This window comes from Pinus tabuliformis, chromosome X, assembly GCF_031772625.1.
Source record: "Pinus tabuliformis cultivar Carrire ecotype Pingquan chromosome X, CPIR1, whole genome shotgun sequence".
Lineage (NCBI taxonomy): Eukaryota > Viridiplantae > Streptophyta > Pinopsida > Pinales > Pinaceae > Pinus > Pinus tabuliformis.
Genome location: NC_142308.1, coordinates 439,020,604 through 439,037,257, shown reverse-complemented (window position 1 = coordinate 439,037,257; position 16,654 = coordinate 439,020,604).

Genomic DNA, 16,654 nt, shown 5'->3' with positions numbered 1-16,654 from the left:
TAGCGAACATAATTGTGCAATTACACCTCGTTGTTCCTTTTTTAGAAGTTTTGTCATATCGTTAGAGCTTATTAGCTTTCTCGGTTTCCTTGCAATACCCCTTAATTCAACTTCCTTTCCTTCTGCATTAAATTTCATGAGAAGTTCTTGAAAGTTAAAAGCTATTGTACCCAAGGATTGTAGCCATTGGACTCCTAGAACAACATTAGCACCTCCCATTGGAATGGAAAGCATTGAGCTTTTCAATACATATTCTCCCATGGATAGCTTGATATTATGGCACTTTCCAGAGAAATTTATTTTTCCTCCATTTGCAACCATTACTTGACACTCTGGTGCTTGATATAGGAAGCAATTCAATTCTTTTGCTATCTTACAATGAATAAAATTGTGGGTACTCCCTAAATCAATCAACACTATTACCTTTTTTTCCTTGATTTGTCCTTCTATCTTGATGGTTTGAGGAGTGGTAATTCCAGCCAATACATTACAAGATATGGTCAGATTCATTTCTTCTTTATCTAGGCTTTGTTCTTAGAGTATATCCTCTTCTTTTGACCTTTCTTGCTCCTTTTCTTCTTCCTCTTCACAATCTATGTAGAATAATTTCTTCTTCGCACACTTATGACCTTTAGTGTATTTGCTATCACAACTGTAACAAAGCCCTTTGGCTCTTTTTTCTTCCAATTTTTGTGGTGCCAACATTATAGGTTGTGGAAGGATAGGGGCAACAACACTTCCATCTTTATAGTTGTGAGTGGTATGCTTCCTGGTTGCCATAATTTTGCTTTCTTTTTTTCTTGCTAACCTGAATGCCTTCTCTAATGAATCAGGTTCCCAAAGGCGAACATCATGTTGGATATTATCCTTTAAAGTCCCTATGAACACATCAATCCTATGCTCCTCTAGAATATTTTTTACCCTTATGTTCAATTTTTGGAACTCCTCAATGTGCTCCATTATTGAACCCTTTTGTTTGAGACTTATCATTGGCTAAAAATGGTGTTGCTTTTTGTATCCTCATAATGTGTTGTCAATTCTTCCGTAAAAATTGCCCAAGTGATAATTTGTTTACGAGAGCAAAGCCATTAATACCATACAAATTGATTTGGTTCCAAATATAAAGTTGCAATACGTACGTTTTGTGTGTTTTGCACATTATTGAGATCGAAAAATTGCTCCATTTGTAATATCCATGTTGCGAGATCCTTGCCATCAAACTTCCTCATATCGATTTTTGGAATATGGTGGGTCTTAAATCCAACATTAGAGTCTATGGAATCATGATTAACATTTCTTTTGTTCTCCTCATGAGTTTCCTTTACTACCCTTTCACCATTAGTGACCATTTCTTGTAGCAACTTATTCATATTTATCTTTAATTATTCCATCTTATCATCCATGCCATCCATTTTAGCGTCCATGCCATTCATCTTAGCTTCCATAATCCATCTTAGCTTCTACACCTTTCTTTAAACCATCCATCTTAGCTTCTACACCTTTCTTTAAACCATCCATTTTAGATTATGTTACTTTTTGTGCAAGTGACACTTGTTGCACTTGGTCTCGTAATTTTGATATATCATGTTGCATTTCTTCCTCTTTTTCATGATTCATGCTAGAGATTTCAAGTTTCTTACTAGGTGTTTGCATTTTCTTTCTTCAGGGCATCAATTATCGATAATAATGCTTTAGTATTCCCTTTGAATTCCTTCAAACTAATTTCTCAAACCAAGCTTATGCAAAGATTTAAAAAAAAACTACACAACTTTTTTCACTTTGTAGGAGCTTGATATTGAATCTGATGTATCTCTGTAATTTTGGATCAACCAGTTCTGAAATTATGACCTATAGTAGCCCTCTGCATCCTCTTTCTAATGCCACCAATCTTATCCAAATTGGATTCTCCAAGGAAGAGTTATGCACAATCTCCCAAGATGACCTTATTATAAACCTTTCCAGAAGAGCGAACTTGTATGAAGTGCCATGTGTCACTGTTTTGACCTTTGTCTCTGAAAGATATATACAAGAAACTATGGTCTGTCCTCTTTCTGTACCTTCTTACAAAATTTCAATCCGATGCTCAGAGAGAAAGTTATGACGATTTTCCTGGGTCACCGGTTTGGAATGTAATTCAAGAGTCTGCAAAAAGACCAACTTCCTCAGATCATATCTCTGCAAATATAGCGTGAAAATCTCTGAATTTTGGACCTGAGGTTCAATGTGATTTCCTCTCAAATGGGTTTTTTTTCGCTTCTGAAACGTTGCACAAAAAAGTTATAGTGAAAATTCCACGATGACCTATTTGGAGCAGCGAAACCCTAGAATACAAAGCTCTGATACCAAATGTTATGAAACCAGCTCACAAAAAGATAGAAAAGATAGATCAATGCCTTAGAATTCAGCATCTTCGAGGGGGAAACCTCCTTTACATTACATAAATGAACAATTCTTGGATGATTCAAATGACAAAACCTCCTTTTTATATATAGGAGTCTAAGGGGTCCCAATATAACCAAGCTGACCTAACAATAATAATATAAAGGCACAAAAATAACAATAGAGGGATTCTGGGGGATTACTAAACCCAGCATTGCTACCTTCGCTGCGACCTGCGTAGCCTGACTGGGCGCTGCCCTCTCGGCCTCTCCGCCCCGATCCTGGTCCTCCTGACTGCGGGGCTGCTTGGATCTGCCAGACCTCCCTTCTGCTCATTGCCTAGACCGCGTTATGCCCCTGCACCTGTCAAATCTGCCTGGATCGCCCTCGTTTTGAGATGCCTTGCTTCCTGTTGCTTGGAGAAGATTGGATTTGTTGATCTATGCTTAGCCATGGAGGCCCAAGGCTCGCCTACCGGCCCTTTGCATGTTGTACCCCCGGAAGCTGAAGCAACTTTCTCCTCTCTCCTGGCTCCGCTGCCCAAAAAGAAAAGTCTGAAATCTCTAAATTCGTCAAAAGGCTCGACGATGTTCCAGAGGTAAACCTTCCTCCTGAGGGTCTGATCCAGGTTTCCTTGTGCTTCGCAGATCGAGCCCTGGTGGGTCAATTCACGGGCCTTTGGCCCTCGCCAAAATTGACGGAAAACTGGGTCATCAAGAACTGGGTTCCCCTGATCGAAAACAATGTCACCTCTTATTTCTGGGTAGAGGCTTCTTCCTGTTTGAGTTCAACACAAAGGAGGACAAAGACCCGATCTTCAGGAATGGGCCATATTTCATGGGACCTCAAGGTCTCTATCTCAACAAATGGACCCCTGACTTCGACCCGACCATGGATGTCCCAACGGTGGTCCCTATCTAGGTTCGGCTCCCTAATCTCCCAGTGAATTGCTAGAACTGGGAGTCCCTCAAGCACATAGGGAATACTCTGGGAAAATTCATTGATAGAGCAAACAACAATGACCAATATGATTGCGCCCAAATCTGTGTCGAGGTAGACCTAGAGGTGGGGCTTCCGGAGGCCATCAAATTAAAGGTAGGCAGTTGGACGCACGTTCAAGTGCTGGACTACGAGCAACTTCCTTTCAAATGTCGTAAATGCCATATCTATGGCCACTTTGCAAGAGGGTGCCCGAACAAAGGGGAAGCAGAGAAAGGTAAGGAAGAGGGTTGGAACCAGGTCAAGAGGTCAAAGGCATCCCAAAAGAAATCTGGGGTTCATGTCCCCCATCCTGCCTCCACCCAGAATGCTCCCCCATCAAAAAGTCAAGAAAACAGGTATGTGGTCTTAAGCTCCGCTGAAGAGACTCCCCAGGAAGAAGATAAGCAAGATATTCCACCAGAAAAAACGACTTCAGCAGATGCAAGACCTAACGAAAGCGCCACGGCAAGAAACAAGGAAAAGCAAACAGAAGCATCCGAGGAGGAACATGACCCAGAGGAGTCTGAGGAGGAAGGAGAAATAGGAGACATGCAAACATCGGTCAGAAGATCTGCAAGAGGCCATAAATCTGCTAGAGAAAAGAGAGATCAGGAAACTTACAAGGACAAGCTTCAGGGTAGCCATCCCACTCTGGAGAAACTCCTTGGAAAAAATTTGAAGACTAACAAAAACCAAGTGTAGGGTTCCAAGGGAGCCCATCATCACAAAAATAAATGATGAAGAATGTCTCCTGGAATTGCAGAGGAATGGGGAGCAAAGTGAAAGAAGAAGCACAAATAAGTCTTATAAGAAGAGAAGCCCCAGACATTCTTCTGATCCAGGAGACCAAAATGGAGGACAAGGAGTTTCTCCAAATCAGTCAAAAGTTTTGGAAAGGGAGCAGCGGACATGCAGTCTCAGCACGGGGAGCCTCTGGGGGTCTGGGCTCCCTCTGGAACCCTCTCAAGTATAGGCTGGTCACCAAGTTGCACAACACCCACTGGTTGTTTTTGAAGCTCCAACCTTTGGACTCAAGGGAGGTAGTCAGTCTTTTCAATGTCTATGTTCCAACAAATATAGGGGAGAAAAGAGAGTGTTGGGACTCCATCAGACAACTGTCAGAGTCAGAAAATTTGGAAAACATCATTGTGGCAGGGGATTTAAACCTTACCATGCGCATGGAGGAAAAGCGAGGAGGAACAATCATAAGGGACCCTGCAAGGGAATGGGTGGAAGACCTCATGCAGGACTGGGATCTGCTCGACATCCCTCCAGAAAATGGTAAGTACACCTGGTCTAACAAAAGAATAGGTCCTGGTCATATTGCTGCTAGACTTGATAGATGCTTGGTGCAGAGTTCCTTTCTTCTGCTGGGCTTAGAATCCAGATTGCATATCCTCCCATGTAGTGCTTCTGATCATAAGCCAATTTTGCTAGAGATGTCGGGCCACAAAGATCTTGGTCCCATCCCCTTCAGATTCAACCCTCTTTGGGTTAAGGAACCAGAGTTCCTGAAGCTGGTTCAAGACTGCTGGATTTTGCCAGTAAAAGGTTCCCCTTTCTTCATATGGGAAGAAAAGCTTAGAAGATTGAAAGCGGTCCTCAAAACTTGGGCCAAATCCCTCCCCTCCCCTGCAAAAGAGAGAAAGCAGGCCCAGGACAACCTCGCCCACCAACATGCTCAAAGTGAGGATGCAAAAATCACTAAAGAAGTTCTAGACAAGGAAGCTGAGCTCCAGCAAATCTTCCATAAAGCCTGCCTTTCGGAGGAAGAGCATTGGAGACAGAAGTCAAGGAGTTTATGGCTTAAAGCAGGAGACAGAAATTCTGCCTTCTTCCACAAACAAGCTCAAGCCAGAAAGAGCTTCAATTCTATTGCAGAAATTAAAGATGGCAGCTCAACTCACAAAGATTTTGATAGCATAAAGAGAGCAGCTTTCAATCATTTTCAAAATCTGTATAGAGAAGAGGGAGTGACGAACCCTAACTCTAAATTCTTGGAGGCGGTTCCTCCTAGGATCTCTCCCTCAATGAACCAACAGCTCGAGGCGAAGATCTCTATTCAAGAAATAAAAGATGCTCTCTCCAACATGGAGCCAGACAAAGCCCCGGGCCCAGATGGCTTCACTGCAAGATTCCTTCAAACTTGCTGGCAGATTGTGGAGAAAGACCTCTACAAAATGGTTTTGAAATCGCAAACTTGCTAGAAAATGGAGTCAGCACCAATTCAGCCTTACTTGCCCTCATCCCCAAGGAAAAGGGTGCTAAAGAATTCAATCGGTTCCGCCCCATCTCTCTTTGCAATATTGGATACAAACTGATCACAAAGGTCATTGCCAACAGACTAAAAGGCATTCTTCCAGCCATCATCCCGGAGAACCAAGGCGGATTTGTTCAAGGGAGACAGTTTGCTGACAATTTCATCTTGGTTCAAGAGGTGATCCACTCGAGCCAGCTTCGCAAAGAGAAAGGTATGGTAATTAAATTAGATTTAGCTAATGCTTTTGATCGGGTCAGACTTAGCTTTCTTTGGGAGGTCCTGAAAAAATTCGGCTTCGGAATGGGTTTTTTAAAATGGATTCGTGCTTGTATTGCTGACCCTTGGATCGCCCCTATAGTGAACGGGAGAGTAGCTGGTTTCTTTAAAGCCTCAAGGGGGCTTAGGCAGGGTTGCCCCCTCTCTCCGCTCCTCTTCGTTCTTCATGTTTCTGTCCTGAGTTTCTACCTGGATCAGAAACTGGTTGACCAAGAGATCCTGGGACTCAATATAGCAAGAGGTGTTAAAAATGTCAATCACACCCTGTTCGCGGATGATACCCTCTTATTAGGGGCTGCCTCCGCCAGATCTGCTTCAAGTTTTAAGGAGGTCCTGGACGACTACAGTGAAGCTACAGGCAGCAACTTAAACAGGGGTAAGTGTAAAATCTTTTGTTGGAATATTTCGACTTCCACCCTTACAATCATTTCAAGAATTCTGGGCTTCACTGCTTCCCTTAACTGGTCCTCCTTCACATATTTGGGCCTCCCCATTTTTCGTAAATTGGCTTACAGCAAAGATTGGGTCCCTCTGTTGGATAAATTTAAGGCCAAAATCCAAGCTTGGGGGTTTTCATGGTTAAATCTCGCTGGCAAAACTATCCTCATCAAATTCGTTCTCTGTAGCCTACCCATTTTCTAATTCTTTGTAATTCTAGCCCCTTCAGGCATCATTAAAAAATGGAATCCTTCATTCGCAAGTTCTTCTGGAAAGGGGGCAGCCATAATGACAGGAAAATCCCATTGGTAAGTTGGGAGAAAATTTGCAAGCCCCAGAGTGAAGGAGGCCTTAACTTCAAGGATCTCAGCCTCCAAAACATAGCCATGGGTGCCAAGATCTTCTGGAGAGTCATTGGATCACATCCAGGCTGGGCGCAAAGAGCTCTTTGGAGGAAATACTTCAGGGGAAAGAGAAAGAGATGCTTGGACACCCCTCTACCCACCACAGGCTCACAGCTAATCAAACTTTGCCAAAAAGCAGTCCCTTTAATCAGAGATAGAGCATACTGGATTCCAGGAAATGGTAAGGATTGCAAGATATGGGAAGATAGAATCATGATGCATCCACCCTTATCGTCTCACAATTCCCTTCAATCGTTGCGCTTGTGGTTGGATAACGCAGGCTGCATCACACTCTGGGACATCTCGCAGTGGGAAGGCAGATCATGGCTGCGCTGGAGACTCCCTCCCGTCCCTCCTGAGCTGTCTCAAGCTCGCGATCTGCTCCTTGCATCGCTAAATGGGATGGCGCCTCTGAGCGTGGGTAAGAAGGACGCCCGAGGATGGGGAGCCGCCCCAGGACAGTACACGGTGGCGCAAGGCTATAAGAGTCTACAGGATCGACCTCATGTCCCCCCGAACCCAGCTGTATGGAATGGGATCTGGAACATTAAATCCATGCCCAAGGTCGACGCCTTTTGCTGGCTGTTATGCCACAGAGCGATATTAACAGTCGACAGACTGCAGAAGAAAGGTTTTCAAGGCCCCTCCCGCTGCCATCTATGCTGTGAAAATGAGGAGAACGCTCAGCATATCATGCTGGACTGTAATTATTCAAGAGAAATTTGGCAAGGACTTCTGAGCTTCTGGAAATCTGATTTCACTTTGCCCATGACTATACCTGACCTCTTTACAAATTGGCGGAACTACTACCCTGAAACTCTCCCAAAAAATGAAAGATTCAGAGCAGCATGGCTCTCCCTGCCGAAATTCGCTTGCTGGCAGATCTGGCTCGAGCGCAACAGAAGGGTCTTCAGGGACGAAAGTCTCAACTCACAGGTTATTATCATTAAAACAAAATGCCTTTGGAAAGAAAGTCTTGGGGATTATCTGCCGGAGCTGAATCTGAGTCAGCATGACTTAGATTGGGGCGCCTCGATGGGCCTCCATTTCTCAGGCGAAATTAGGCACCACAAGATCACAAAAGAATGGCAATTCAGGGGGAAGGAGAACGAATTGTCGGATTTGCTTCTCAGGCAATCCAGACCTTCTTTGTTCTTTGACGGAGCAGCGAAAGGCAATCCTGGATTGGCTGGGGCAGGAGGCATTATAAAAAATAAAGAGGGCATAACAGTGGCAAAGTTCGCTTGGGGATTAGGGCAGTCAACCAGCATGCAAGCTGAAGCCTTGGCACTTCTGCAAGGCCTTAAGCAAGCAAAGGCTATGGGTCTCTCAGAAGTCAGCATTATAGGAGATTCTCAAGCCATCATCAAAGTCTTAGTAGAGGATTCCTCTCTTGTAGACATCAGCCTGGCAAGAGTCATTTCAAGAATCATAACCTTGATGAAAACCTTTCGAACTACATCTCTCCTCCATGTCTTGAGATAAAATAATAAAGATGTTGATATAGAAGCCAACAAGGCAGTTCCTCTTTCCGCTGGCTGTCTCTTGGCAGACGAAATTGAGAGCTGGGACTCCATTCCATAATGATTGTCATGTTCTTCTGCATTTTGCTAAATCAGTTTGTTTGTCTATTTAAGATAGGGAAAATAACAGAGATAAAATCGATAGTCTGGAATAAATTTTGTGGGTACCCAGGATTTGGGACCTCTGATCAACTAGTGGAAGGAAAGTTTAAGGGCTATGCCCGACCAAATGTAACCAGTGAAAGGCAGTTTGGCCAAAGATTAATATAATTCCATACCCGTTCTTGTAAAAAAAAAAAAACAATAGAGGGATTCTATAGGGTACAGTAATAACAATATGGGGACAATAGGGGCACAACAATATTAATAAGGGATACAATTACAATATTAATGGGGGCATCACTAGTATTATAGGGACCTAACATCCATCATTCATGCATTGAAGATGTGGAGGAATTACCTCCTTGGCAGAGAATTTACACTTATGACAAACCATAGTGGGATCAAGTATTTGTTTGAGTAACCCAAGTTGAACACTAGACAAGCTAGATGGTTGGCCATACTTAATGAGTTCGAATTTGAGATCAAGTACATCAAAGGCAAGGAAAATAGGGTTGTCAGTGTACTTAGTAGGAGGATTCAAATGAATCACTTGGCAACCATAAGCCCTTACGAAATGGACCTGGTAGAGAGGGTCAAAAGTGCAAGACAACATGATGAAAAATATATTATCAAGACCTTGTAGGAGTTTGGAATGATGGATTGTAAATCCATAGCAACTCCCATGGTGACTAATCTAAGGAAGCTAAGAGACTCCAAGTTAGATTTGGTAGGTCCATCCATGTATCGGAAGTTGATTGGCTCATTGATGCATTTGGTTAATATTAGGCTTGCCATTTGTTTTGTAGTGAAAAATTTGAGTGAGTTCTAGGTTGATCCGGACCTACACAGGAACACAATAGAATACAGATACAAACATAAACACAAAGATGCAATAGAAATAAAACTTCATTGCATTCATATCAAAGAACTGAAATATGCTTAAATACAAAATGGAAATAAACTAGCTTGGGCGATGGTAGCTTATCTCTGAGAAGACATGTGGCGTCAATATGTCTATGAATTGTGTTACAATGAGGTTCAAGGGCCTTTTTATTATTGAACAACAAGGTAAAAACCTAAACAACCAAAACCGTAACCCCAGGAGATGGAACACCAAGATTTTGTGAGCCTTGTTGGGGTTAGATGGGCAACCAACTTCCCGGAGTCGTAACTTGGTCATATGATCTCCATTTGGCATGTATGATACCTCGCTGGAAAGATATCTCTAAGTAATACAATATTTGTGACAAGCCCCTACATACATCTATGTACCTATTGCAAACCTTAAAAAACTGTCGTTTAAGGGGTCAAAACAGCTCCAGAAGTTCAAGACCCGAAAAACTACTAAAAATAGTAAATGCTGCTATAATCAAGGAAACCGACTGGAGGTATAGGTGTAATAGGCAGGTGGCCACCCATATCTACCTAGATCAGTCCTCTCCCTTAGGAAGCAATGGTCCCCATTGCATGCAGAGCCTCTATGAGGTGAGGAAATTTCTGTTGAACTTGGTCCCTAGTGAACCACTTGCCCTAGTGAAGGAGTTGGCCTGCTTCGACAACTCAATATAGCTAGATCCTCTGTTGTCGAGTGTTCTTGATCTATCTGTCCATGATCCTATCAGTTGTGGCATGTTCGATGCATCTTCGATTAAGCTCTTTTGGCGTCAGCTACTTAACAACGTTGGATGTGTCCAACAATGGGGGAAAGTATGGTTGCAACTGGTCCACATTGAATATTGGGTGCAGGGTAAGGAATGGTGGAATGTTGAGCTCGAAGGAATTTCCCCCTATATCCTTGGTGATGGTGTACAATCCATATCAAATCAGGCAAAGTTTGTGGTAAGGCCCAGCGAGGCACTCCTTCTGCAATGTAACCAAACTTTGTCGCCCACCTGGAACCTGTGTGGCACCCGATGCTGATCATGACACTGCTTGTACTTAGCGTTGGCTCGATCTAATATGTCATGGACCTGTTGGCAGATGTGCTAAATGCCCTTAATGAAGTTGTTAGCCCTGTCAGCTTTGGTCTAGACATGAGTTGAATCTGCCTAAGTAGATGCAAATGGTATGGAGACATCAATGGGACATAGTGGTTGGAATCCCAACCCAACCTGAAAGGGATTGTGGCCAGTTGAGCTATGGAGAGCTCTATTGTATCTGTGTTGGACGTAAGGGAGTATTTCATCCCATGTGTGTGGATGTTTCGAGTTGTACATGCACAGAATGTGCACGATCATCATGTTAACAACCTATGTTTGGCCATAAGTTTGGTGATGGAAGTCCATGGACTTAGTGAGCTTGGTATCTAGCATCAACCAAAGGCTTGACAAAAATGTACTTAGGAATCTATTGTCCCGATATGAGATAATGGAATGTGGGATCCCAAAGTGTACCCACACTTGTTTAACGAAGAGCTTAATAATGGCTTTTGTTGCGATACTCTTCTTGCAGGCTGCTAGAATGGCCATCTTAGAGAATCTGTTGATGACCATGAAAACACAGTCGTTGGCATGTTTAATATAAAACAATGTAAACTTTGAAACTGGAACCATAAACTCAAAACGAGAACTTTGGCCAAAAAACCCCACAAGATCATAAAAAACAGTGCTAAAAACAAAAAGTGTTGATACTGGAATAACACCTTTTTTTTTCTAGGGTAAATTTTGAACATGTTTTAAAAATGGCGGTGAAACCCAATTTTTTGTGCAAAAATTGTCCAAAAAACACCCTCAAAATGAAAAGTGCTAACGGTGGAATAACACTTTTTTTTTCAAGGATAAAATTTCAACATTTCAAAATAATGACGTGAAATATTTTATCATGACCCAGAAAAACATTAAATGTTTAAAAAAATAATGAAAAAATAAATAAATAAGTTTAAAACAATGAAAAATAAAAAATAAAAATAAAATAAAATAAAAAAATAAAAAATAACAAAACATAAATTAAAATATATACTTTAAAAAATAATAATAATAATAATAAATAAAAATTGTAGACAAATAAATAGTAAAAAAAACATATTTAAAAAAAATGGAAAAAAAATATATCTTCCATAAACAAATTTGGCAAAACAAAAACAAAAATATAAAGAAAAAAATAAACAAAAATAGAAAAATTTAAAACACATTAACAAAAAACTAAAAAAAAATGGAAATTAAAAACAAACTAGATTAAAATAAAATAAAATAAAAAATAAAATAGAAAATTAACCAAAAAAAAATTAAAAATTAAAAACTATTGAAATTAACTTTAAAATGTTAGATTATAGCTGGTGTTGGGTCCCAGCACTCTCGTCCTAGTCGCTTTTCTTCTTCTTTTTTATTTTTCATTTTATTTATTTATTTATTTTTGTTTTTTATTTATTTTTATTTTTTTTATTTTTTTTATTTTATTTTTTTATTTATTTATTTATGTATGTATTTATTTAATTTATTATTATTATTATTATTTATTTTTTTATTTTTTTTCTATAATAAAATATTTTTCATTAATATCTTCTCTTTCTTTTAGTCCTGTTTTTAATTCCTCTATTACTAATTTAACTTACTTCTTCTTCTTGTAAGATAATCTTCGACAAAATCACATAGCGAATCTTTTGTCGACGCGTTTCGAACCAACCAGTGTGGTTCATCGTCAGGACAAGTTGAAGAACCAATCTAGCTTAGCGTGAATAAATAGAGTGTGCAGAGATCCCAACGGCTACATTTCTAACGGCTAATTTGACCAAGAGACCCTGGTCAAACTACTAAAAAAATTTTATTTTATTTTATTTTATTTTATTTTTTATTAAAAAAATTATTAAAAAATTATTATTAAATTATTCAATTAATATTTCTCTAAAAAGCTAAATATAGGTAAATATTTGGTAAATTTTAAAATAATTAGGTGTATTATTCTTATTATGTACATATTTAATTAAGATGGTTATTATATCCCCTAATATATATCATATTTAATTATTATTCCAAAGTCAAGGTAACCAAACCCTATTTTTCTACTAGATAGTTGTGTCATCATTAATTCATGGTCTTTGGTAAGTAACATATTTAATATTTTTAGTTAGATTGGTCCATTAAATCAATCAGTTATATAAGTAAATAATAATCTAAATATTCTTAGAGAATTAGCTATATTAGGTGAAAATAATAACTACTATTATGGTAAATCATAATTACCTAGTAATCATTATTCCAAGGTAAACTATTATTACTAATAATTTAAGGTCGATAGTTTATTATTAAAACTAATGTTATGGTACCTAAAGGTTAAAACAGTATTTATTAAACAGATATTTATTCCAAATTTATTAAGGTTAATAATGTCATTATTTTCTATTATAAGTTAGGTCTATATCATATTTATTATTTAAATAGATTGGTCCAATAGATTAAAAGTTTTTTACATGATCTAAATCATCTTGATAGATCTAAACAATTTGTTCACCTATTATTCCTAGAGTTTTATTATATTAGGTAAATATTAGGTAAATCATAATCCAAAATCTATTCTTACTTATAATCCAAGGTTGGTGAGTTTATTAAATATTAAGGTATCTTTAAACCTACAGGTTAAATCACTAATTATTAAAACGAATATTTATTCCAAATTCTTATTAAGGATAACCATATCAATATTATTAATTATTGATATTTATAAGGTTTAAAAAGCGTTAATAGGAATTCGTTTAAGGGAAACTTAATTTTAAGGTTAACCTAGAGATACTTAAATAGTATAATACTAATATGCCCCATAGATACAATAATAGCCCGAAACAAACTCAACCGTTCCAAGATCATAGGACAAAACTGACAAAAGAAAAATAAGGGAGGGGGAAGACAGAAACCCTAAGACCTAACGAAAGGAAATGAGAAGGCTAAGAAGACAAGGCTGGGACCCAGCAACTGCTAATCTTCCAGCCATCATCCCTATTAAGGTTGACCGGCCTTTTTTCGATCTCCAGGGCCTCCCTAAATTTGCGATGGTGAAAGTGCGCAATTTTGGCAATGACTTGAGCCTCCTCTATACACACATGATGCATAGTCTTTCCCGCATGCTCAGCCAGGGCCGAGGACTTGGTCCTTCCATGTCTTAAGTCAGCCGAATGCTCGCTTATCCGTTGATTAATAGAGCGACCAGTCTCACCAATATAAGGGGTCCCACAGGAACAGGGAATGACATAGACGCCCTTCATGTCCTTAGGGTCAATCGGGTCTTTCACCGACCTGAGGGAACCACGAATAGTATTGAGAGGTCTAAAGGTCGCGGCCACATCGTACTTCCTCAGAATCCTTGCAATCCTGTCCGTGGTTCCTTGGATGTACGGAAGGTTCACACCCATGATATGATCCTTGGGAACCTTACGAGTAGAAGGCTCCTTCTTAGCCTTGAGGAAGGCTTTTTGACTGAGGCGTCTATCATAACCATTCTTCTCAAAGACTTCTAGGAGGTGAGCCTTCTCCTTTTCTAGGCTCTCCTCATCCGAAATTCTAACAGCACGGGTGGCAAGCGTGCTAAGAACACCTAACTTTTGAGCAGGGAAATGGTGGGAAGAAGCATGCAAGTATTGCTCAGTATGCGTCTTCTTCCTATACACCTGATGAGAAAAGGAACCATCCACCTTTTTAGAGATGAGAACATCCAAGAACGGAAGACAACCATTCTCCTCTTTTTCCATCGTGAATTTTATGGCGGTGGATTGGTTATTAAGGTGACAGAAGAAGCGATCGAGCTCATCAGGACCATGAGACCAGACAACACCAGTGTCATCAACGAATCTTCTCCAAAGCTTTGGTAAGAGACGAGAGGAGGCCAAAGCCTTCGACTCAAAATCCTCCATGAAGAGATTCGCGACAACAGGGGACAAGGGGGAGCCCATGGCAACTCCGCAAGTCTGCTCATAGAATTCTCCCTCGAAGCTGAAAAAGGTAGAGGTAAGGCACAGCTCAACTAACTTGGCCGTGTCAGGGTCAGTAAGCTTATTAATCACCATCATGGCCTCACTGATAGGAATGCAGGTATAAAGAGAGACCACGTCAAAACTAACCAAAATGTCCTCGGGTTCAATATTAATATTCTTGAGATCCTCAATAAAAGCAGCCGAGTCTTTGACAAAGGACTCAGTCTGCCCGACCAAGGGTCTCAATTTTGCCGCGAGGAACTTGGCCAGGAGGTAAGTCGGACCACCGATGGTATTGACAATGGGTCTCAGGGGGACCCCCTCCTTATGGATTTTAGGAAGACCATAAATCCTAGGAGTGATGGGGTTACCCTCAATAAGTTTCTGGGCTAGAGGAATCGTGGAATTGCACGACTTGATCGCAAGAGCGACCGCTCTGGAAACCTTTTTGAGGGGATTCTTCGAAAGCTTCTTATAACTCCCGCTATTACTAAGATGGTCCAGCATCTTATTCCTGTAATCCTTTCTATCCAAGATCACAGCAGCCCCACCCTTATCAGCTTTTAAGACCACGACGTCACGATTATTGTTCAAGATTTTCAGAGCCTCGAACTCGGCCTTGCTGATATTGCTACGGGGAGGCTTAGCCCTCCTCAGGGTAACGGCACAATCCTGCCTAATCGTGTCTTTAATCTTATCAGGAAGGTTCTTAATGCCATACTCCACATCGCAAATGATGTCTTCAATCGGGATCTTTCTGGGGGCTAAGGCAAAATTCAGACCTTTCCCTAAGAGACTAAAAACTGCAGGCGGGAAGGAAGAACTCGACAAATTTACCACCTTATTGCCCTGAGGAAGGGAACCCGATTTACACACTGACATACCCTTAATCTCAGACTTATCATAACGGCTATTCATCCCAACTTTATTACCATGACTATTAATATTATTATTATATACTTTATTAACCTGACTATTAATATTATTAATATATACTTTATTAAAATCATAATTATGAATATTGATTATATCCTTGTTATTTTTATGAGATATAGCTCCATTCCTATCATTCCAATTGTTAACGTTATTAACATGTTTAACGTTTACGCTATCTATATTACTGCTACAGTCCATCCCAACTATATTACCACCTATATTACCACGACCACTCATATTATTATTATATACTTTATTAAAATCATAATTAGGAATATTAGTTTTATTAATTTTATCCTTGTTATTCTTATGTGATATAGCTTCATTATTATAATTCGAAATGGTAACGTTATTCATAACTTCAATCTGCTCGTTATCTATACTGCCATTACCGCTACAACCGAAGTTAGAATTAGGGTCCTCTATGCGAACAGAACCACATACCGTTTTATCGACCGAAGGGACGCTCTGCTGGAAGGAAGTAGATGGAAACAACGACTCCAGCCCAGGGCCTGACCTTTCAGCGCCTAACACTCCACCAGAGCCTCCGCGCGGAACACCGACTTCAGACTTACCCAACTCGAAGCCAACCGGACCAGAATTACTAACGGTTTCATCCACCAACGAGCCAAGCTGCAGGAAAGACGGAGATGGAACCACAGGCTCACAGACGGCCGGTTCAATCCGCAGTCCAATCGAATCTGAATGGCTTGACCATTCTGCGCCTGTCACTCTGCGATGATCAATACCTTCATTGCAAAACTAACTATTATCTTTAAATTATTTTTTATTTATTTTATTGCTTCCCTAGGGTAATTTTTATTTTTATTTTTATTTTTATTATTATTATTATATATATTTATTTATTTATTATTATTATTATTATTATTATTATTATTTTATTTTATTTTTTTAATAAAAAATTTTAATTATTTATTTTAACTAACTATTATCATGAATTATTTTAATTACTAATTTAACATAACTTTGCAATTATTTAACTAACTATAATCATAAAATTAGTTATTTATAATAATTTTACTAAATTAATAATTATTTATTAATAATTTTATTCTATTCTAGGGATTGGTCCCCCGAGGGTAATTTTCTCCCTTAAATATAATTTTTAATTATTTATCTTAACTAACTATTATCGTGAATTAATTTTTTACTTATTATTATTTATTAATTTTTAACTAACTATTATCTTGATATTATTTTTATTTATTTTATTTTAAGGGATTGGTCCCCCTAGAGTACCTTTTTCCTTAAAAAGGGGGTTTTGATCCCGGTACCCAGTCCATAGTAGCTGTTGGTCTTTTTAGCCGTTGGAGACTCTGCTTTGTCTGTTTAACTTGCTAAGCTGGATCTGTTTCTTCAACTTGTCCTGACGATGAAGATCAATTTCTTCAACTTGTCCTGACGATGAACCACACTGGTTGATTCGAAACGCGTC